Here is a 24,822-nt window from a genome sequence, read left to right on the forward strand (position 1 = left end):
GGGCAGCTGATCTAATTTGCCCATCAAGGGCCTGACCTAGGAATCTAAAACTAGAACTCCATCCATTACTATTGAGCCTCTATCGAACTTTGTGGTCTTTGGGTTTTTCTGCAAGCCATGATGATGTTTTCCAATAATTTATCAACACATTTCACATTTATGAAGTCATTTTAGCACTGATGTAAATTTATAGCACAACATTAAATTTAATTAAACATTTAAAACAATAAGAATAAACATTAAATAAACATTAAAAATTTGACACTATGTATGTGATGGTCTGCAGGGGAAACTTGTTCAACAGTTTTATAATTGAGCTATAAAATTAGTTCAAATACTATACTTGTTTTATCAGTACCTGTCAATAAAAATGGCAGAGTCTTGTCATTTGAACATTGCAAATCATCATTGAACGTAATGAGGCATCCCTAGTAGGGGGTGTGCTTTTTCCTAAAAGTCCCATTTTCATAACTTCGGGCCCTTAATATTTAACTGCAGCAGCTCTTTTTCCTGCCTTCTCCAGTTTGCAGGATGATTTGTTAGCTAGTTTCTCCACCCTCTGTTCTTTTATAACTTGATTTCTTGTTCTTTTATTTGCTTTGCTTTCATTTTCAGAATGTGAGTGAGTTGGTACCTCAGGCAGATCACTGCCATTAATCGTCTGCACTTATTAACTTGCTTTGCTTTGAGTCTTTTCTTTGATAAATCATTGAGAGGTATTCCTGTTTTATTAAATATTTGAATTTGTTTGGGCTTTGGTTACCTGACAAACTAAGAATGGTTAAATTTGAGCATGTGCTACAAATTAATTCACAGTCCTGCTTCTCTTGCTGCTGGTAAACTACAGAAAACATTTCTTCCTCCTCAGACTCATCAATCTCATTTACTGGCAGACCTTCATCCTCAGAGTCTTAGGTGTATTCAGCTTTACACAATTCTCTACCTTCTCTTTCATGTAACCATTTGCTTTCTACACTAATGGAACCCTCCAAATTGGCATGATCCAGAGCTCCAACCATTCTTGGAGTCCAGAATGAAGCAGGGCAAAGGCTAATAGAGTTTTGCCAAGAGAATGCACTGGTCATAGCAAAGACCCTCTTCCAACAACACAAGAGAAGATTCTACACATGGACATCACCAGATGGTCGATACTGAAATCAGACTGATTACATTCTTTGTAGCCAAAGATGGAGAAGCTGTATATAGTCAGCAAAAACAAGACCAGGAGCTGACCGTGACTGAGATTATGCAATCCTTATTGCCAAATTCAGACTTAAATGGAAGAAAGTGGGGAAAATCACTGAACCATTCAGGTATGACCTAAATAAAATCCCTTACGATTATTCAGTAGAAGTGAGAAATAGATTCAAGGGATTAGATCTGATAGAGGGAGTGCCTGAGGAACTATGGATGGAGGTTTGTGACACTGTACACGAGGCAGGGGTCAAGACCATCCCCAAGAAAAAGAAATGCAAAAAGACAAAATGGTTGTCTGTGGAGGCCTTACAAATAGCTGTGAAAAGAAGAGACGTGAAAGGCAAAGGAGAAAAGGAAAGATATACCCATTTGAATGTAGAGTTCCAAAGAACAGCAAGAAGAGATAAGAAAGCCTTCCTCAGCAATCAATGCAAAGAAATAGAGGAAAACAATAGAATGGGAACTACTAGAGATCTCTTCAAGAAAATTAGAGATACCAAGGGAACATTTCATGCAAAGGTGGGCACAATCAAGGACAGAAATGGTATGGACCTAACAGAAGCAGAAGATATTAAGAAGAGGTAGCAAGAATACACAGAAAATCTATACAAAAAAGATCTTCATGACCCAGAAAATCACAATGGTGTGATCACTCACCTAGAGCCAGACATTCTGGAATGTGAAGTCAAGTGGGCCTTAGGAAGCATCACTACGAATAAAGCTAGTGGAGGTGATGGAATTCCAGTTGAGCTATTTCAAATCCTAAAAGATGATGCTGTGAAAGTGTTGCATTCAGTATGTCAGCAAATTTGGAAAACTCAGCAGTGGCCACAGGATTGGAAAAGTTCAGTTTTCATTCCAATCCCAAAGAAAGGTAATGCCAGAGAATGCTCAAACTAAAGCACAGTTGCACTCATCTCACACACTAGTAAAGTAATGCTCAAAATTCTCCAAGCCAGGCTTCAGCAGTGTGTGAACCATGAATTTCCAGATGTTCAAACTGGTTTTAGAAAAGACAGAGGAACAGAGATCAAATTGCCAACACCCACTGGATCATCAGAAAAGCTAGAGAGTTCCAGAAAAACATCTATTTCTGCTTTATTGACTATGCTAAAGCTTTTGACAATGTGAATTACCACAAACTGTGGAAAATTCTTAAAGAGATGGGAATACCAGACCACCTGACCTGCCTCTTGAGAAATCTGTATGCAGGTCAGGGAGCAATAGTTAGAACTGGATATGGAACAAGACTGATTCCAAATAGGGAAAGGAGTACACCAAGGCTGTATATTGCACCCTGCATTTTTAAATTATATGCAGAGTACATCATGAGAAATGCCGGGCTGGATGAATCACAAGCTGAAATCAAGATTTCCAGGAAAAATATCAATAACCTCAGATATGTGGATGACACCACCCTGTTGACAGAAAGCAAAGAAGAACTAAAGAGCCTCTTTATAAAAGTGAAAGAGGAGAGTGAAAATGAAATGTTGGCTTAAAGCTCAACATTCAGAAAACTAAGATCATGGCATCTGGCCCCATCACCTCATGGCAAATAGACAGCGAAATAGTGGAAACAGTGAAGGACTTTTTTCTGGGGGCTCCAAAATCACTGCAGATGCTGATTGCAGCCATGGAATTAAAAGATGCTTGCTCCTTGAAAGAAAAGTTATGACCAACCTGCTGCTGCTGCTAAGTTGCTAGTCATGTCCGACTTTGTGTGACCCCATAGACGGCAGCCCACCAGGCTCCACCGTCCCTGGGATTCTCCAGGCAAGAACATTGGAGTGGGTTGCCATTTCCTTCTCCAATGCATGAAAGTGAAAAATGAAAAGTGAAAGTGAAGTAGCTCAGTCGTGTCTGACTCCTAGCAACCGCATGGACTGCAGCCCACCAGGCTCCATCCATGGGATTTTCCAGGCAAGAGTACTGAAGTGGGGTGCCATTGCCTTCTCCCATGACCAACCTAGACAGCATATTAAAAAGTAGAGACATTACTTTGTCTGTCTATTCAAAGCTATGGTTTTTCCAGTAGTCATGTATGGATGTGAGAGTTGGACTATAAAGAAAGCTGAGCACTGAAGAATTGATGGTTTTGAACTGTGGTGTTGGAGAAGACTCTTGAGAGTCCCTTGGACTGCAAGGAGATCCAACCAGTCCATCCCAAAGGAAATCAGTCCTGAATATTCATTGGAAGGACTGATGTTGAAGCAGAAATTCCAATACTTTGGCCACCTGATATGAAGAATTGACTCATTCGTAAAGACCCTGATGCTGGGAGGGATTGGGGGCAGGAGGAGAAGGGGACGACAGAGGATGAGATGGCTGGATGGCATCACTGACTCGATGGACATGGGTTTGAGTAAACTCTTGGAGTTGGTGATGAACAGGGAGGCCTGGTATGCTGCAGTCCATGGGGTGGCAAAGAGTTGGACAGTACTGAACGACTGAACTGATCTGAGAGCTCCAATCTTACCATTGTAACTGCTCATAATACTCAAACTGCTCATGCTGCCTATTTCTTCTCATGACTGAGAAAGTCATAGAATTCTATACAAGGTGACTTTTTATTTTTTCTTCTTAAAAAATCAAAACAAAACAAAACAAGGAAAAAACCAGCATCCTTTGACTTCATGAGGTTTGTCCTGACAGCCAGATTATCTTCATTTGAGATTGGCATTTATAAATCAGTCATCATTTCTCCCTATCTCTTTTCTTCCCATCCATATCTTTCCACTTGCTGACATTTTCATCTTCAGATTTCTTTCTATTCATTCCCTCTTCCTCTCTTGTTCCTCATTAATCTGAAGGATAAAGTCACCTTCACATAGACTTTCTGGGTAACAGAGTTGAAATCATCACCAAGAGCCACAACAATGTCAGGATCTAAATCCAGATGAGAACCCAAAATAGGAGCTGGTTTTGTTACCAATTAATAACTTCCTTACATTCTGTTTTAAACTCTGATGAAGGCAAATTAATTCCAGGGCCTAGAATTATCAAAGTCTCCTCTTTCTCCTCTCTCTTGTTATGTGTACTGAAGGTAATTTGGATTTAAGTATGTAGGGCCCAGATGCTTCTTTCAAATGCTGTAGGTGGTCATAATCATCATCAAAGCAGTCTTCATAACTTCCTCTGTTTTGTTCACATTCTTCATCATTTATTTTCTTTGGAGGCAACAGAACCCTCTGGGGTGATTTTACATCTGTTTGCTAAAGACTCTGACTTGAATGGACCATGTGAAAAAGACACACTTTTCCTCTCTGTAAAGGACTTTTTGCCCCCATTCTGTTGAGGTGTGGGGCTAATATCAGGAACAGTGACCTGAGGGTCCCAGAGCAGGTGACCCAGCTTGGAAGTGGACAAAGCCCAGATAGTACATTTCAAGGCCATATCACACATCTGTTCTTGAGCTTCAAAGTGTAGGCCTGAAGAATTGGCTCAGAAACACAATAAAAGCTACAAATATTCCATGCAGGAAGGTCTAAAAACACCTAATCCCTACCTCCTACACTTGCAGGGTTAGCCAAAGCCATCAGGAGTCCTAAGTTAACTGACTGTGTACCCCACTCAAGCTTAAAAGTCCACACAGCCCACAAAGCCCATAAAGCTCCAGCCTTGACCCAAACACCGATTTCCCCTGCTATTTTGTTCCCTCCTTCATCCATTTCTTATTTATTTCTCAAGGTTCCCTGTCCATTCACCAAGATGTTGGCATCTGAGTGATTTTTCCACTCCAGTTTGAATTATAGAACAGGAAGTGGGAATGACCATTTGTTAGCATTCTTCATGTTCCAACCAAATTACGTGAGGGTAGTTGTAGATACATGTTTTCACTTCATTTTATAGGCACTGACATATATTTCTTAATTTTTAAAGTTTTCTATAGAGATAACAATCTGAGAATTGGTTGAGAATGTTTGAGAATAATGAAAAAAAGAAGAATCTTTGGTTTGATTTGGAAACAAATATTATAATTTAAAATATAATGTAGTCCATAAAAATGTGTTGATATACATGTTTAAATAACTGATTGTGAAATGATTATTGTATAAGCAGATAGAAAATTTTATTGCTATAAATACAAGTCAGTGTATTAAGAGCAAGAAGTTAGTATTATGAAATTCTAAGATTTGTTTTATACACACACACACACACAATATTCTTCTTTCTTATGTTGAGATAAACCTTGAGTTTATCATGCTTTTCTTTTTGTACTTTGAAGATGTTGCTGCACTTATCTTCTAGCTTGCGTTGTTTTCTGCAAGAAATCTGTCACTATCTTTATGTTTATATATTATCTGTGTACTCAGGTTCCTTTTAAGATTTTTCTCTTTAGCTGCTGCTGCTGCTGCTAAGTCGCTTCAGTCGTGTCCAACTCTGTGCGACCCCATAGATGGTGGCCCACCAGGCTCCCCCATCCCTGGGATTCTCCAGGCAAGAACAAGCACTAGTTTTAAATAATTTTGTTATAGTATGCCTTGATGTAATTTTTTTCTTTTTTTCTTGCATATTCCTTGTTCTTGGGGTTTTCTAAGTTTCTTGGATCTGTGAGTTTATGATTTTAATCAAATTTAGTACATTTTCAGCTGCTACTGCTTTATAAATATTCCCACCTCCCACCCACCCTTTTGGAGACTCCAGTTACATGCATATTTGGCTGCCTTTAGTCATCTCACAGTTAATGGATACTCTACTAATGTTTTCCATCTTTTTTTCTCTATATGTTTCATTTTAGATAGTTTCTGTTGTGGTAGCTTCAAGTTTATTTTTACTTTATTTTCAGTTTGTAATTTATTAATTTCATCTCATATGCTTTTCCTCTTAGACATTGTAATATTAATCTCTAGACATTCCATTTGGGTTACATTTATATCTTCTATATTTTACTTATTTTCAAACTTTTCTCTTACTGCTTGAACATATGGAATACAGTTGTAACTGGTTTAATGTCCTTGTCTACTAATTTTATCATCTGTGTTGGTTATGATTGATTTTTTATCATTATAGATTATATTTTCCTACCTCTTTGTATGCCTGGTAATTTTTCAGTTTGATAAAAGACATTATGAATTTTACCCTGGGTGTTTAATGTTCAATGTTTTTGTTTTCTATTAAGGTATTCTTGAGCTTGTTTTAGGATAGAGTTAGCTGGAAAATATTTGATCCTATATGGATCTTGCTTTCAAGCTTTGTTAGGTGAAACTAGAGTTGTATTTAGTCTAGAGCTAACTCACCCCCATTGGTGAGGCAGGATCCTTCTTAATACTCTGAACTAAGAGTATAATGAAATTTTACACTTTGATGGCTGTGGTGGTTTAGTTGCTAAGTCATGTCTGGCTCTTTGTGACCCCATGGACTGTAGCCCACCAGCGTCCTCTGTCCATAGGATTTCCAGGCAGGAGTACTGGTGTGGGTTGCCATTCCCTTCTCCAGGGGATCTTCCCAACCTAGAGATTGAACCTGGGTCTCCTGCGCTGCAGGCAGATTCTTTACCACCTGAGCCACCAGGGAAGCCCTGATGGCTGAGACAGACATTCCTGACCCTGCTTGGCTGCTCACACTGGTCCCACTAATCTTTCTTCTCTTGACCTCAGGTAGTTTCCTCACTATGTATGTACTGATCAGGAGTCCACTAATACACAACAAAGACTTCTGCAGATCTCAGTCTGCACATCTCAAGAGTTCTCTCTTTGTCCCTTCCAGTACTCTGTGATGAAAATTTTAGTATCTTAATTTTCCTGGACACCTAGCTCTGTCTCATAACTTAAGGAGATACCTGGGCTCCATCTGACATTCCTCTCCCTGTGCAATACATCGGAAGTGTTCTTTCAGGCAGTAAACTAGTAATCAAAGGGCTTACTTGAACTTTAACTTTTCCCTGTCTTTCATTTCCTGATATCCAATGTTTTGAATACTGTTTTTTTCATATATTTTGTCTGTTTTTTTCCCAGTTGTTTCAAGAAGGAATGTAAATTTAACCCCTCTTATTCAGTCTTAAATGAAGTAGAAGTCCTGTTGCTTGATTATTTTAAATCTTGTACCAGCCTTACGTGCTGGTAAGGTATAAACTCCACTTGGTCATGATGAACCAATCTTTTTATTGCTGGATTGGGTTTGTTAGTAGTTTGCTGAAGAATTTTACATCTGTGTCTGTGATGGATATCGGTCTGTACTTCTATTTCCTCATAATGTCTTCATCTGCTTTTGGTCTCAGGTAATTGAGACCAAAATAAATGAGACCTTCATAAAATGAGTTGGGAAATGTTTTCCAATCTTTTAGTGTCTACAACAAGCTGTGGATAATTTATAATTTTTCTTTATTAAATGTTGAGTAGAATTTCCCAGTGAAAATATTTGGAGCTGGAGTTGTCTTTGTTGGAAGGTTTTAAGGACAAATTCAATCCCTTTAATAGATATAAGACTGTTAAGATTCCTTTTTTCCTTTAGAGTGAAATGTGATACTTTGGATCTTTTAAGGAATTGATGAATTTCATCAGAGTTGCTAAGAGCAATTTCTGTGGAATGGTGCATGCAAAAGCCAGGCTGGAATGGATTTAAAAGGTCTTTAGAGGAGTTTTGGTGCACAGGATGTGGTAGTTTTTGAAGAGAAGTGGGTTCCAAAGAAGGTTTTTTTTTTTTTAATTATTTAACTATAAATAGGAACAATAGAATATATGCTGATGAGAGTAACCCAGTAGAAAATTCTGGTTGCTCAATGTTTAATTCATATGATTATCTTATCAAATAAGATAAAAGGTACACAAACTGATTTTAAACTGTAGAATGGTATGCAAAGAGAGTTTTACCATGAATCTAGTACACATTTTTCTTGAGCTTTTCTTCCTTGCATCCTTCATCAAGGCAGATTACTGGATAGTGAAGAGCTTCTCCACCAGCTTGGAAAAAACAAGCTGCTAGGTAACTCTTGATCTTCAGGCTTAATCCCAAATGAGAATTATTGTAGTTTAAAGGGGAGATGTTTTAATATGTTATTACTGTCCCTTGGTTCCCCACTTACTCTCCCATCAGTTGACCAGTTGATATTTTGTTTCTAAAATGGGAAATAGAAAATTACGTTGATAATTTTTACTCTGTTGTTAAAATAACCACTGAATGGAACCAGAGAGAGAGATGCTCTAATGGCCTTAGAAAAGGAAGGAGTCTCAACAGCTGGGATGGAAACAGTTATAGAGGGGACATGGGATGAGAGGTGACCCTGCTGACTGAGATCAACAAATTATCTCTGATTTGGAGCCAGTCATCATGCAGAGACGTGGGACAAGAGTGCCGCAGGCAAAAGCATACCATAAGTGCGAAATCTGAGAGGGAAAATGCTTAATGTTATTCAATGTATAATGTGACAGAATACAGTAATAGTGAATGTCACAAGATGAGATCTCCAATATAAGACAGGATCCAAATTATTAGCGATTTGTGGACTATGGTTTAAAAAATTACATTTTATTATTTGTTTGTTATTGAAGAGAGGATTTCTGTTCTTAAACATCACTTGGGCTGCTGCATTAAAAAATGGACTGGAGCAAGCAAATATGCTGGGGTGGAGATAAATTAAGTAGATAGATTTGGAATGTGTTTTGGAGTGAAGGTCAAAATCTGAAATTAGACTGAGGTTAAAATTCTTCTGTGGCTTATCATATGATTTCAGGCAATTTTTAAAAACCTTTCCTACATTTCTTCTCATCTGCAGAGTGGAGATAATGGGAATATTAAAGTAACACATATAAAATATAAGCTTTATGCCGTGATGTCTGACATGTAGTAGTCCCTTAATAAATAGTGATTATCATTCTTACGTTATTGTAGTCTCATAACCGATATTCTTGTGTCCAGTTCTGTCTTCACAGAAACATATCTCCATATTGCCACTAGAATTATCTTTTAAGTTACAGATTACACAATTTCTTTGCTTCAGAAACCCTTTAAGAAATCCTTCAAATCAGTATAAATGTAATGTCGTATGCCGAAGACACACCCTTGTCACTGCATCTTCATCTCTCGCATCAGTCTTCTCCCATTTACCACAGACTTTGGACTGGGACTTAATGAATTTTAATGTGCCTATAGCTCGCTGGGGGATCTTCTTAAAATGCAGACCCTAAATCAGAAGGTTTGAGGTTCTGCATTCCTAACAAGCCTGCAGGGGATGGTGTTTCTTCTAGTCTCTGGACCACACTATGAGAAGCATGGTACTAGAGTACTTTAAGTCCCTGAGAGGTTATATGGTGTCCCTGTAACTTTGGCTCTTCCCATCAGTCTGATCTCATTGTCCAGACTGACCTCGCCTTATTTCTCTGCTTAATGAAATCATTCTCATCTTTCAAGGTCTATCTAGCTCAAAGATCATATTCTCTATAAAATTTTCTTCAAGTGTCCATTTTATTTATCACTGAAACTTCCCAAATGTTTGCTTTCTCCAGTCCCCATAGTATTTTATAATAGTTCTTATTAAGCATACACCATTTTGCACTGCAACTGATACTTAGATCCATGATTTTCCTTATTGTACGGTGCTCCTTGGGGGTCAAGCACATGTCTCTCTTCCTTAAGTTGCATGGCTCCTTGCACAGAGGGCACCTGGCAGTGCCCAGTAAATACTTCTTGAATAAATGAAGCTGATATATATTTTTGAAAAGTGGTGGATCACTCTATATAGCAAATGTTACTTCAAATAAATTAAAAAGTGTTTTTTAAGCTTAAAGTATTGATTTTGCATTTCTTTATGTAAAATACTTCTATACTTCTTAAATTTTCTTCAGTGTTCTAGCTAATCACCCAAAGCATTAGATATCCATAATGTATATCTATTAGTTCTTAACAGAGAAGTATATCTTTTTGAGGTTGTTAAAGCCTTAGGCTTTCTCTTAGCTAATGCCAAGCTAAAATTTATAAAATTATGCACACTGTGACTAAGGATTTCTCTTAACTGTGCTATCAGAGAGTAACGTGATTAAAATTTTTTGCCTGAAGCTGATAAGGAATGAGAAAAAGAGTGAGAATATAACTGCTTTTCTAACATTCCAAGTATATAAAGAGAAGAATAGGAAAACTACTTAATATATATTTTAATATCTATAGCCAACCCCCCAAATTTTCATTTCAAATTTTTTTAGAAATAACAGTTGTCTAATGGAGAAACTTAAGGATCACATTGGATGAGAAGTTTCTTAAGGGCATGTGCAGTTGCGTCAACTTCTCAACAAGTCTTTAGCCTTTGTAAAATTTTCTCAAAGAAAGAAATCAGGTTAGCCCTCCCTCCTCACCTCAACCAGGGAAAATCTCTTTGAAATCTGTTAGAACTCCTTGCTTACTTTGCATCATAAAATGAGAGCATCCCCTAAAATGGCTAAGCTAGAGATATGTACAGCTATCAGAACTTGGACGGCTCTGTTCTCAGGACTGATCAATTGTGTTTTCCACATGCACAACTCTTGGTGTTGCTGATTTCTGTTAAGTAGACTTTCAAATTTTAATTTGCATAGCATTAACACTTTTCCCTGAAAAGCACCAGTTTTATGGAGACATCTCCTTGTTGTTCTCATGCAATTAAAAAAAAAATCCACGGGGCATTCATTAACACTTCTAAAAGTGATAGGCTGTGTTTTTATGCCATTTTCATTTGCACTGCTTCTGCTCTTGCCATAACTAATTAAAGGGGAATTTAAGGTAATATAAACAATGGGTTTTTTTGGCTATAATAAAGCTATTTTTCTTGTCTGGTAAAGAAGAAAAGGATACAAGGTCTCTTGAACAAAGGATAAGGATGTACTCTTCATGGCTTGACTCTCAAGAAGCCTTATAGTCCATAATGTTTGAGCTCACAGCCTTTGTGAAACTTTCTTCCTGGGTGATTTCTACTACTTAGTATTCTGTCCTCTTACCTCAGCCCAGGGAGGGTGCCCTTAAGCAAATATTTTTGGAGGGAAGGTAGGATTTCAACTGAGACTTGAAATAGGGATATAATTATAGTATTCGGAGAAAAGCTAGTTGGTTATGCTTTATTTGTAGAAGACCCAGGTTCAGACCCTGGGTCGGGAAGATTCCCTAGAGAAGGGAATGATAACCCACTCCAGTATTCTTGTCTGGGGAATCCCATGGGAGCCTGGCGGGCTACAGTCCATGGGGTCACAAAGAGTTGGACACAACTGAGCGACTAACACTTTCGCTTATTTAGAAAGAATTGTCAGCTGAAGCCCATATAGAGGGAGAAGGTCAGTAACATTCTGGAGGTAGCTCAGTAACCAGCTTTGTTGGATAATAATAGATATTTTAAAAAGGAAAATTGAGACAGATTTTTAAGAAACTTCAATTTGGAGCATGAATTTGGTACATATTGGGCTTTATAAAATACATATTGGTAAGCTATTAAAGTATTTTTTTTGACTGCCAGGATGATGGCCATATTAAATTTGGATGGACATAGTTAAGAGATATCCTGGGACTACAAGTAATTCTCAACTAATTAGGAAAAGGAGAAAAATATAATAGATGAAACTGAGTTTTGGCAAACTGACCTGCATATATGATCTTGTCCACGGCAAGCTCACAAACTCAAGCAGTAAATGGGCAATTTTAGTAACAGGAGCACTTCCCTTGTGGCTCAGACAGTAAAGAATTTGCCTGTAATGCAGGAGTCCTGGGTTTGATCCCAGGGTCAGGACAATCCCTTGGAGAAGGGGATGGCAACCCATTCCAGTGTTCTTACCTGGAAAATTCCATGGACAGAGGAGCCTGTGGGCTACAGTACATGGGGGTTGCAAAGAGTTGAACACAACTAAGCAACTAACACTTTCACATAGTAACAGGAATCATGCCTTTTACTGGGAAATAGCAATAGAGAACACTAATCAGAAATTTTGGAAGTCAGGGAGGTGACATGCATGTCACAAAAGCCTCCCATTTGGAAGCTCCCTTGCCAGTGGGGGATAAGTTCAGAGTGCAGTAATCAGGTGAAGAAAGGGTTTATCATAAATGAGGCAGAGAATTAGGGACTCCTTGTTACTCACTGAGGTTCAAAACAGGATTTCAATTTTATAGTTTCTTTGTGTGTGGTAGGATGGAATATGTGGAATATAGGAGCTGGGATTTTAGACTAATTAATCTGGCAGAAAATAGAGAGGAAGATAGAGCCAGACCCTCAGTCTGATGAATAAGCCAACCGTATCTGTCTACATGATTTCCCCAGGCTTATACCTAGTTCACTGGACCTTAGTTTTGGTTAGTGATGGAGGCGATCGGCTTGAGGAAATCCAGCTGTTAGTGCTGGATCATCATATCTAATCCAACCGTGGTATTGATGTAAACTGCTGTGGGGATGAACCTCCACTCATTGAATCAACTTTGGGGAAGAAGCAGAGAAAATGAATCCGGGTGTAGCAGATGTTTCATTTAATGTCTGTCCCCTCTGGAAAACTCTTTAATGGGCGTATGACAATGTTCAGATGCAATGATCTGTTATTCAAATCCCCATCCAATACAAATTAAATGCCTCTGTCCTATATTATCTCTTACCATTCCCTACACTGAGTTTCCATTGCAAGCAACTTAATTTACACACTATCCTCATATGTCATGCTTCTCATTTCCACTTCTTTTTTTACAGTTCTTTCTTCCTGGAACATCCTTTTTAAAGGTTTTCTCTACTACAAAATTGTGTAAGGTCCAAGACAGTCTTTTTGTGTAGCTTTTGTTTATTTCAGCACAGAGTAACTTCTCTCCCAACATCAATCTTATCCATAAAACGTTTGCTTATCCTTCATTCCTGTGAGAATTCTTAATTCTTGATTCTTCTTAATCCATATTTATTATTGCCAGTTTATTGAGAGTCTACTATGTAGCCTTTGTAACAAGTTCCAACCTTTGGAATTCCTAATCTCTGTCAAAATATATCACTGGGTATATTACTCTGCTCAGTTTATCATAGACTGGGGAGGCTTAAACAATGGAAATTCATTTCTCGGAGTTGGAGAGACCGGCAAGTCCAAGATCAGGGTGCCCTTGTCCTGGCTTGCAGATGGCTGTCCTTTTGCTGTGCTCACACACTGTAGAGAGAGGAAACTGAGATGTCTCTTCCTCTTCCTTGAAGGGCACTAATCCCATCATGGGAGCCTCTCCCTCATGACATCACCTAAACCTAATTACCTCCCAAAGACCACCAACCCCTCATACCATCACTTTGGGGATTCAATATATGGATTTGGGGGGGGAACACAAATATTCAGTCCATAACATTCTACCACAGGCCTCCCACAATTTGTGTCCTTCTTGCATGCAAAGTGTATTCCATCCCAGCATCCCTAGAACTCTCAACTTGTTCTAGCATCAACTCTAAAGTCCAGTTTCATCTAAGTATCATCTAAATCAGATATAAATGAAACTCAAGGTACAATTCATCCTAAGGCCAAATTCTCCTCTAGCTGTGAACCTGTAAAATCAGACAAGTTATTCTTTTCCAAACTACAGTAGTAGGACATACTAAAGGATAGACATTCCCATTCCAACTGGGAGAAAGAGGAAAGGAGGGAGGGGTGATAGGTCCCAAAGGTTCTAAAACCTATCAGAGAAAATCCATTAGCTATGATGCTGCAGGAATAATCCTTCTTGGTTCAATGCTTTAATCTCCAAGCCCACCAGAGTGCAAAAGTCACCTTCCCAGTTCATCTGATTGACCCCACCCCTGGGGCTAGGCAGGGCCAAGGCTTTCTGCAGAGGCCCTAACCACACTGGGGCTGTATGTGGAGGCAGTGGTCCCCTCCTCTGAAACCACAATGGAGGCACCTTTGTCCTGCCTTTTCCCAGGGCCTGTGCACTGGGCCTGTGGCAGGAGTGGGCAGCCTTGATGATCTCTGAATCATCTTTGGAGTCCTTCTTCCCTTCCCTTTTCTTGAAAAATATTCACAGTGTAAAATTCAAGATGTTTGACAGCCTTCCTTCATCCTCTCCCACTTTCTTTGTCCCCTTTTACTTCAGTTGACAGTGCCTTTGCTGATTTAATCCTATCGATATCTCTGGTCTCTGCTGAGATGGCTGATAATTTCATGAGCCATACTCATGATCTCTTTATCAAATGATTGCTCAAAAACACTGAGTGTTCTCTTCAGAACAAGCTTTCTCACTTTTGCAATATGCATAGGCTGTGATTTTTTTTTTTTTCACAGCTCCAAGTTCTGGTTCCTTTTTACTTAACAATTATGCTTCAATTTATTTCTTCCTTTCACATTTTACTGTAGGTAGTCAGGAGTGATCAAGCTACTCCTTCAATACTTTGCTTAGAAACCTATTCTGCTAAATACCCAATTCCATTGCTTGCAAGTTCTATCTTCTATAGAGCACTAGAACATGAATACAATTTATACAAGTTCCTTGCCACTTTATAGCAGTGATCACCTTTCCTTCAGTTTTCGATGTGTTCCTCATTTCCGTCTGAGATCTTGTCAGAATGTCTTTGGCCATCCACGTTTCTACCAAGGTTCTAGTCATGATTATTTATGTATTCTTCAAGAAGAATCTTTTCTTTCTGAGCTTTCATCAGAATCACCCTTAATGTCCATATTTGTATCATGTACCTCAAAATTCCTCTAGCCTTTTCCCATTACTCAGTTCTAAAGTCACTTACACATTTTTAGGTAGCTGTTAAGCCCTAGTGGCTCAGACAGTAAGGAATCTGCTTGCAATATAGGAGACTGGAGTTCAATCCCTACGTTGGGAAAGTACCCTGGAGAAGGGAATGGCAACCTACTCCAGTATTGCCTGGAGAATTCCATGGGGAGAGGAGCCTAGTAGATTGTAGTCCTTTGGGGTCACAAAGAGTTGGACACAACTTAGCAGCTAACTCTTTCACTTTTCACTAAAGCAACATCCTACTTTCTGGTGCCACTGGCACATAACAATTCCAAATGTTTATGTACTTAATAACAGAACTTCCAAATACATGAAACAAAAACAGAACTGTAAGGAGAAGTAGATAAATTCACACTCATAGTTGGAGATTTCAACATTCATTTTCAATAATTAATAGACGATGACAGAATATTAGGGAAATTATACAGTTGAACAGTATCATCAACCAGCTTGATCTAATTGACATTTATAGCACCCTCCAACTAATAATAGCAGAATACACATTCTTCTTTAGTGCACAGGAAGTGTTTATCAAGATAGACTGTATGCTGAGTCAAAAAATAGATTTAAATACAATTTAAAATGTTAAAGTCGTATTAAACATGTTATCAGACCAAAAGGAATTTTATTAGAAATCAGATAAGTCATCAAAAATTAAACACACTGTTAAATAAACCATTTCTCACAGAAGAAATGAAAAGGGTAATTAACCAGTATTTTGGCTTGAATGAAACTAAAACATAGCAGTTAAAATTTATGGAATGCAGCTAAACAGTACATAGAAAAAATTTTGTAACACTGATTTCACATTTTAGGAAAGAAGAAAGATCACCAATGACCCAAGGTTTAACCTTAAGAAGTTAGAAAAGGAGAAGATGAAACCCAGAGTTAGCAGAAGAAAAAGAATAATGAAAATGCTAGCAAAAATCCATGAATTATAATGCAAAATAACATAAAAATCAATGAAACTCAAAGCTGATTTCTTGAGAATATCAATAATATTGACAAAATTCAATATTTTGATCAGGAAAAAAAAAGAGGAGATGCATATTGCAAAAATCAGGAATAAGATAGATGACATCACTGCAGATTATACAAATATGTTAAAGAGATGAGAGAAGAATACATACACATGGCCAGCAGATACATGAAGAGATACTCAACATCCTTAGTCATCAGGGAAATGTGAATCAAAACCACAATGACTTCACATCTGTAAGATGGCTATTATCAAAATGATAAGAAATGTGTGGGCAAGCATGTGGAGAAAATGGAACCCTTGTGTATTGCTGGCAGGGGGTGGGGAGTGTAAATTGGTGCAGTGATTTTTGGAAAACAGTATGGAGATGCCCTCAAAAATTAAAAATAGAACAATCATATGATTCAACAACTCCACTTTTGGGTATATAGCCAAAGGAAATAAAAACCCTAACTTGAAAAGATATCTGCACCTTCATTTTCATTGCAGCATTATTTTAAACAGCTTAGACATGGGAACAATCTAAGTCCATTGACGGATGAAGAAAGATGTGATATATCTTCTTCACATACAATGAACTATCATTCAGCTATAAAAAGGATGAAATCTTATCATTTTTGACAACATAGGTGGACCTAAGTGAAATAGTCAAATAGAGAAATACAAATATTGAATGATCTCACTTATATGTGGAATCTAAAAAGAAAAAAACAAAACAAAACTGAACTCATAGAGAATACAGATTGGTGGTTACCAGAATTAGGGAGTGGGAGGTATTAGAGTGGTGATATGAGAGAAGATGGTCAAAAGGTACAAACTTCCAGTTATAAGATAAATAAGTTCTGGGGATGTAATGTACAATATTGTGACTATGGTTAGCAATACTGTGAAAGCTAAGATAGAGATAGTGAAGTCGCTCAGTTGTGTCCAACTCTTTGTGACCCCATGGACAGTAGCCAACCAATCTCCTCCGTCCATGGGATTTTCCAGGCAAGAGTACTGGAGTGGGTTGCCATTTCCTTCTGCAGGGGATCTTCCTGACCCAGGGAGTGAATCCGGGTCTCCCGCATTGTAGGCAAACGCTTTACCGTCTGAGCTACCAGGGAAGGCCTAAAGCTAAGATAGTAAATCATAAAAGTCATCATCAATAGAAAAAGTTCTTTATCACTAGTGCCACCTGGGAAGCCTGTACCTAAACGTGGTTGGCTAAATTATTGTGGTGATCATTTTGCGATATGTATATATATGTGTATGTGTATATATATATATATATATCTCAAATCATTGTGTTGTATGCTTAAAACTAATTCAGTGCTATATATCAGTTATATCTCAACAAAGAAAGATAGTAGGAGAATATTATATACATTTTCACACTAGTAATTTAGATAAATGACACAGACCAAGTCCCTAAAAGCTATCAACCCTCATTCAAAAATTCAGCCCTATATATTAAAGTAATTGAATTTTTAGCTAGAAACCTCCCCCGCTCAAAAAAAAAACAAAACCAAAAAACAGAAAAAAACATGCCCAGGTGGTTTCACTGGTTAATTCTAATGTAAAAAGAAATAATACCAAATTTGTGTAAATTCTTTCAAAATTTAAAGAGGAGATACTGCTTGCCAGATGATTCTATAAGGCAGGAATTCCCTGATATCAAAAGCAGACAAAGACATTACATGGAAAGAAAATCACAGACCAATGTCTGTCTTTAATGTAAATGCAAAAAGTTTAACAAAATTTTTAAAAATCAAATACAACAATGTGTAGAAGTGATAATACATCATGACCAAGATAAACCCAGGAATGCAGGGATAGTTTTAACATTTGAAAATTTGTCAATTTAATACACCATGATCAGCTCAATATATGGAGACAAAAGCATTTGACAAAATCTAGTATCAATTCCTGATTAAAATCTTGCAGAAAAGTAGAAGTAAAGAGATACTTTCTTAACTTGATAAAGAGTTAGAAGAAAAAACTACAATTAAAATTATACTCCATGATGAAGAGTTGAGTATTTTCCTTACTAAGATCATGAACAACAGAAGGTTTTCTGCTTTTACCACTTCCATTCAATATTATAGGTTCTAGACATGGAGGGAAGGAAAAAACCCAAAGGCATACAAATTGCAAAGGAAGAAGTAAAACTGTCTTTATTGACTGATGGCAGGATTGTCTCTGTACAAAATCCAGTGAAATAATAAAAATAAAACTTATTTACACTAATTCAAAATGTATTAAGTGAATTTTGCAAGTTTGCAAGACACAAAATCAATATACCAAAAAAAAAAAAATCAATTGTGAAATGGCCTCTATCAGTAGTTTTGTTAAATTGAATCATATTAGGATTAACAAAAGAAGAAAGATAAAGACCCTGTTGATAACTGCTCTATGAGTGTGTGTCATCTTTCATGGATACCATGTTGTTGATAGCCTCGGAGGACGAAAAATGCTTCGTTTTCTCCCTTCAGACTATTAAGTATGTCCTCTGAAGCAGCAAGGATTGGAGTTACACTTAGGACTCTGAAACTCTTCAACTTTTTATTCTATTTAATTCTGTTCATTTGTCCTACCTAATTCTTGCATTCCACCCTATTGTATTGGCAAATATATGACCCCACAGAAATCAAGAATTGTTATCTCATGTAGAGATGCATGATGTTCTTCATTCTTCAGTCTTTTGTTTTGTCTAATTAGTTACTTTACTCAAACGTTCTAAATAGCCATATTCAAGGAATTTCTGTGTTAGATATTGAAACCTAAAATAAAATTCCAAGAAGTAAATAACAATTTTAGCTGCATCACATAATTCCTACCTCTGCACTGGTTCCCAGGGTTTGATTTGACACAGGTGGGGCTTAAAGAGTTGGCCCATTTCCAAGCCATCTCCTATATAAACATTGACGAAGAAATTGGTTGCAGTGTGCTTATGGTCCACACAGGTGATTATGCTTAACTGACATCAAAAATATTCTTTTTTCTGTATTTCCATCCAAATGGTTAAAAAATATGTGACAGATTATCCATGCATTTGAGTGAGAATAATACTAAATGACTATAGTTTTTAGGATAAGAGAGGAAGTTTTTTGGTTTATTTGATGGAAACATTTAATATTATAAAATGTTGCAGTGTGTTAGAAAATACTGAGTCAAAGGGTTGAATAATTTAGAAGTGTATGTTTCTAAAAAATAAAAATGAGAAAAGTAACATATATATCAGATAAACATAACTCTATGCCTATTTTAAAATAGCTTTCATATTCTTTGACCTGAGAATTTAAAAACTAATGACAAGAATTCTTATAGAGTAAAATATTATATAGTAAAGCAAAGATGTCCCAATTATTCTAGCTTTCTGGTATTACCTCTCTTTTTTTTGGTATATATTCAATCTTAGTAGACTAACCTCTATCTTAAATATTGTGAGAGGCATACTGTTTTGCCCAATACTTCTACTGATTCTTGGTTTAAGGTGGGTGATTTTTAGTCTAAACTCCGGCCTCTGTAGATTTCTCAACTCCTATTTTTCATTTTCTCTAGCTTCTGTCATTTTCCTGCTCTGCTCCTTTCTTAGGTATAAACTTGGCCATGCTTTTTTCCCCCCATTTCTCCAAATCATACCACAAGAAGACTGCTGTGTGTCTTAGATTATATGGTTGATACAGGAGGATTGATGGTTGATACAGAAAGCAAAAAAGGCAAGTTAAATTAGAACTAAACGTCCTCTGCTCATGCTGGCTGGAATTCCTCACTGGCCATTTGTCTTTTTATAATTTTTCTGAGTTCCTTTTCTCTCCCTCTACCAGATTTTTCTGCCCTCGCTAGTAATTCAAGTACCTGGTCACCATATCTGCATCATCCTTTGCCCATTAATGAAAAAGGTTCACAATTTTTTTCTGAACAAATAAAATCAGAATTTTCCCCCTACATTAACTGATCAGTCCAAAGGAATTAAAAAAAAATATCTTCTGGTAAAGTAAACAAACAATAAATAACTTAAATGTTTCATTTATTTATTTTGTATATTAAGATACTGAGTAATTTTGTGGAGAATATCTCATGTCAGGGCTTCCCTGGTAGCTCAGCTGGTAAAGAATCCACCTGCAATGTAGGAGACCTGGTTCCATTCCTGGGTTGGGAAGATCCACTGGAGAAGGCACAGGCTACCCTCTCCAGTATTCTTGGGCTTCCTTGGTGGTTCAGATGGTAAAGAATCTGCCTGCAGTGCAGGAGACCTGGGTTGGATCCCTGGGTTGGGAAGACCCCCTGGAGGAGGGCATGGCAACCACTCCAGTATTCTTGCCTGGAGAATCCCATGGACAGAGGAGCCTGGTGGGCTGCAGTCCATAGGGTCGCATAGAGTTAGACATGACTGAAGTGACTTAGCATGCATGTATGTGCCCAGTAGATATTAAACACTTTGAATATCACTCGTAACTACGTCTGCTTTCCTACTTGAAATAAAGGAGACCATTAATGTAGTTTTATTTTAATGTTTTATAGTTATTATGATTCTCTTTTTTTGGTTGACCCATTTCAGATTACTTTCCTTTCATGCTTTTAATCAAAGATTGATAATATCTTAAAGAAATGATATACTTATAAAGAAAAGTGTCTAGCAAAGCATATTATTTTCTGTTTGCTTTTTTCCTAATCTTACCTCAAAATCTAGATGCAGTTATATGTGATTTTCCCAGTGGTACGTAGATCAGAATTTAGCTTTTAAACACATTTTAACCTGTAAATTCTAGAAAACATTTCACTATTTCACTGTTTTCTGCTTTATGGGATTTTTGCTAAGTTAAAAAAAATGTCTAAGTTGATCTGTGTTGTTACTATTATGAAAGCTGAAAGATTAAAACTTCAGTGTATATAATATATTCAGGCATAATATTTATTTAGATTCATCTTGTAGCTGATTTTCTCTGGTTTAAGTATAAACTTCCAAAAATGAACACAGCAGTGCCTTAATCGTATGTATCATACTAGTCTGACTCCTAGGATGTTTACTTCAGGAGTATGTGCTTGGCCCAGTGTTTATAGCTCCAGAAAATTTGAACCTAATCTCCAGAAATCAGCCTATAAACTTGATTTGAAATGAGAAGACACTATTTTCTCACAATAAAGCCGTCTCTTTTAGATTTACTTATGACCGCTGAGAAGCAAGGACTTTTTTGAGTCTTGGGAGTGTGGGAGTGGGATGATTTCAGTTCTGTGTAGACGTCATAGCCCCTAAGACGGAAGCGCAAATAAAACAATGGCTCTGCGGCGGCTGGTAAAAGTGCGTGGTGACACCATCACTACAGTGACACGAGCAGTAGAACGGCTGCTGCTTCCTTTTTTTCAGCTCTAACTGAACCCTTTTAAGGTGAAGATAACAGGTTTTCAAATTCCAGATTTATATACTCAGATGAACAGTGAAGAAATTCCAAGATGCCTGTAAGAACCTGGAGCTGTAGACCAAATTTCTTTACAAATCTTGGCACTTAAGATACATCACAATTCGAAGATTCCAACACTTACATTTTTTCCCTCATGCTTTAACATCTCTGGAAACAGGTTGTATATCTTGTGGTAGTCCTGATGGATTTGTCCTTGCTTGTTTGTGTGCATGAAAACATGCAGAATGAGTATCAGCAACTTGCAATATAATTTTAGAGACAGTACAGCATCACCAGCACATTTGATGGCATAGATGACAGTATGTGCAGAAAAACATGGTCACCCATGTGCCCCGTGACTTTTAATTAACTGTATTTTGAAAGACTGGTCTTCTAATGGGAGTGAGCTTTCATTTCAGTTCAGTCACTCAGTCATGTCTGACGCTTTGCGACCCAATGGACTGCAGCATGCCAGGCCTCCCTGTCTATCACCAACTGCTGGAGTTTACTCAAATTCATGTCCATTAAGTTGGTGAAGCTATCCAAGCATCTCATCCTCTGTCATCCCCTTTTCCTCCTGCCTTAATCTTTCCCAGCATCAGGGTCTTTTCAAATGAGTCAGTTCTTCACATCAGGTGGCCAAAGTATTGGAGTTTCAGCTTCCTCATCAGTCCTTCCAATGAATATTCAGGACTGATTTCCTTTGGGATGGACTGGTTGGATCTCCTTGCAATGCAAGGTACTCTCAAGAGTCTTCTCCAACACCACAGTTCAAAAGCATCAGTTCTTCAGCACTCAGCTTTCTTTATAGTCCAACTCTCACATCCATACACGACCACTGGAAAAACCATAGCTTTGACTAGGTGGACCTTTGTTGGCAAAGTGATGTCTCTGCTTTTTAATATGCTGTCTATGGAGCATATTCCTTTTCTTCCAAGGAGCAAGCATCTTTCAGTTTCATGGCTGAAGCCACCATCTGTAGTGATTTTGGAGCCCAAGAAAATAAAGTCTGCCACTGTTTCCCGATCTATTTACCATGAAGTGATGGGACCAGATGCCATGATCTTAGTTTTCTGAATGTTGAGCTTTAAGCCAACTCTTTTACTTTCCTCTCACTTTAGTTCTTCGCTTTCCTCCATAAGGGTGGTGTCATCTGCATATCTGAGGTTATTGATATTTCTCCTGGCAATCTGGATTCCAGCTTGTGCTTCATCCAGCCAAGCATTTCTCATGATGTACTCTGCATATAAGTTAAATAAACAGGGTGACAATATACAGCCTTGATGTACTCCTTTCCCTATTTGGAAGCAGTCTGTTGTTCCATGTCCAGTTCTAACTGTGGCTTCCTGACCTGCATACAGATTTCACAAGAGGCAGGTCAGGTGGTCTGGTATTCCCATCTCTTGAAGAATTTTCCAGTTTGTGGTGATCCACACAGTCAAAGACTTTGGCATAATCAATAAAGCAGGAATAGATGTTTTTCTGGAACTCTCTTGCTTTTCAATGATCCAACATATGTTGGCAATTTGATCTCTGGTTCCTCTGCCTTTTCTAAAACCAGCTTGAACATCTGGAAGTTCACAATTCACGTATTGCTGAAGCCTGGCTTGGAGAATTTTGAGCATTACTTTACTAGCGTGTGAGATGAGTGCAATTGTGCGGTAGTTTGAGCATTCTTTGGCATTGCCTTTCTTTGGGATTGGAATGAAAACTGACTTTTTCTAGTCCTGTGGCCACTGCTGAGTTTTCCAAATTTGCTGGCATGTTGAGTGCAGCACTTTCACAGCATCATCTTTCAGGGTTTGAAATAGCTCAACTGGAATTCCATCACCTCCACTAGCTTTGTTCGTAGTGACACTTCCTAAAGCCCACTTGACTTCGCATTCCAGGATATCTGGCTCCAGGTGAGTGCTCATACTATCATGACTATCTGGGTCATGAAGATATTTTTTGTATAGTTCTTCTGTGTATTCTTGCCACCTCTTCTTAATATCTTCTGTTTCCATTAGGTCCATTCCCGTAGAAATTCTTTAACCAACTAGTTTTTCTTACATTTTCATTTTTATGTAGGCTTAAGAATGACATGTTAAAAACCTACACCTTAATAAATATTAAAAAGTCTTATCAATAAGTATGCCGTGAAAGTTCTGAGTTACCGAAAACGTTGTATTGTTACTTACATAGCAGTATTTGTTTTCCTATCTCTGTGGTACATAAAGTAAAAGCATCCTTACAATCAATTTGGTATTATGTTTCTGAGATGGATATTAATTGTGGGATTATAGAATTTTTGAATTACTAAATTTTGTTTGTGAATTGCTGATTTTAACGAAGTTTTTGTTGTTGCCGTGTTTTAAAAGGGGTGTTATGAATCATATCATATCAAAAAAGTCATTAAAGCATTTCTCAAAGAGAATTAAAAATAAAATTTTTAAAGGATTTAATATAGCTTTTCATTCTCATAAGTAACATTCTTTTTGAGAACTACTTCCAAATATGTTCTTTAAAGGCAAACTTCAAAATCTAATTCTGAGTCCTAAGTAAACTATTTTGGCTTGTTTATTGTGGACAATCATCTTTGAGGGTTTTGAAGTTTGTTTTGGAAGAGGATTTAGCACTCTGCATGTTTATATTTGAGGTTGCAGTATCAACTGACTATCTTTCCTAAAAGGAAATAGACATCATAAATAGCTTGCAACACTCAGTATTTTGAGAATGTTTGCCATTGTGGTACTTGATGATTATTATTTTTTTTAAAAAATCTCTCTGATCCCTTTTCCTGAAGAGGAAATCAAAATTACCTTTCAATCACTTCACTGTATATGTATGTGCACACATGCTACGTTTCTCAGTCATATCTGACTCTTTATGATGACATGGACTGTAGCCCGCCAGGCTCCTCTGTCCATGGGATTTTTCAGGCAAGAATACTGGGATGGGTTGCCATTTCCTTCTCCAGGGGATCTTCCTAACCCAGGGACGACCCTGTGTCTCTTACATGTTCTGCATTGGCAGGTGGTTTCTTTGTCACTAGCACCACTTGGGAAGCCCATCTATATGTAATCTATGATTTAATATCACTAAACCAATGAGGAGACACCTGATCTTCCTAGCATTGTCCAAGACAGATCATTTTATGTCAGTGAGCTTCTCAAATAGTGGAGGCATAGACAAATAAATGCCAAACCTAAAATTTTAATTTACTATTTCTGATAGAACTATTTCTGCAAAACACCTTTGTATTATTTCAAAGAGTACTGGAAATTGAAGCCTTAAACATATGTGTCATATAGCAATCTTGGGCTTTCTTGGTGGCTCAGATGGTAAAGAATCTTCCTGCAACGCAGGAGACCTGGGGTTCGACCCCTGGATTGGGAAGATCGCCTGGAGAAGGGAATGACAACCCACTCCAGTGTTCTTGCCTGAAGAATTCCATGGACATAAGAGCCTGGCAGCTATAGTTCATGGGGTCACAAAGAGTTGGAGATGACTGAGTGACTAGCACACACACATGGCAATCACAGGAGGGAAACCGCCTTATTTGTTGATGGGTCTTTAGCACACAGTAAACAATGAGATAAGAGGAATGGGCAGATTCTTTACCAGCTGAGCCACAAGGGA

At 37.7% G+C, this 24,822-nt stretch overlaps 1 pseudogene; it reads right to left on the bottom strand.

Annotated features, from left to right (window-relative positions):
* Positions 1-465: 465 nt before the first annotated feature.
* Positions 466-24,822, bottom strand: part of LOC129640861 (protein LTV1 homolog) — a 33,933-nt pseudogene continuing 9,576 nt past the window's right edge.

Source organism: Bubalus kerabau, unplaced genomic scaffold (genome assembly GCF_029407905.1).
Source record: "Bubalus kerabau isolate K-KA32 ecotype Philippines breed swamp buffalo unplaced genomic scaffold, PCC_UOA_SB_1v2 scaffold_50, whole genome shotgun sequence".
NCBI lineage: Eukaryota > Metazoa > Chordata > Mammalia > Artiodactyla > Bovidae > Bubalus > Bubalus kerabau.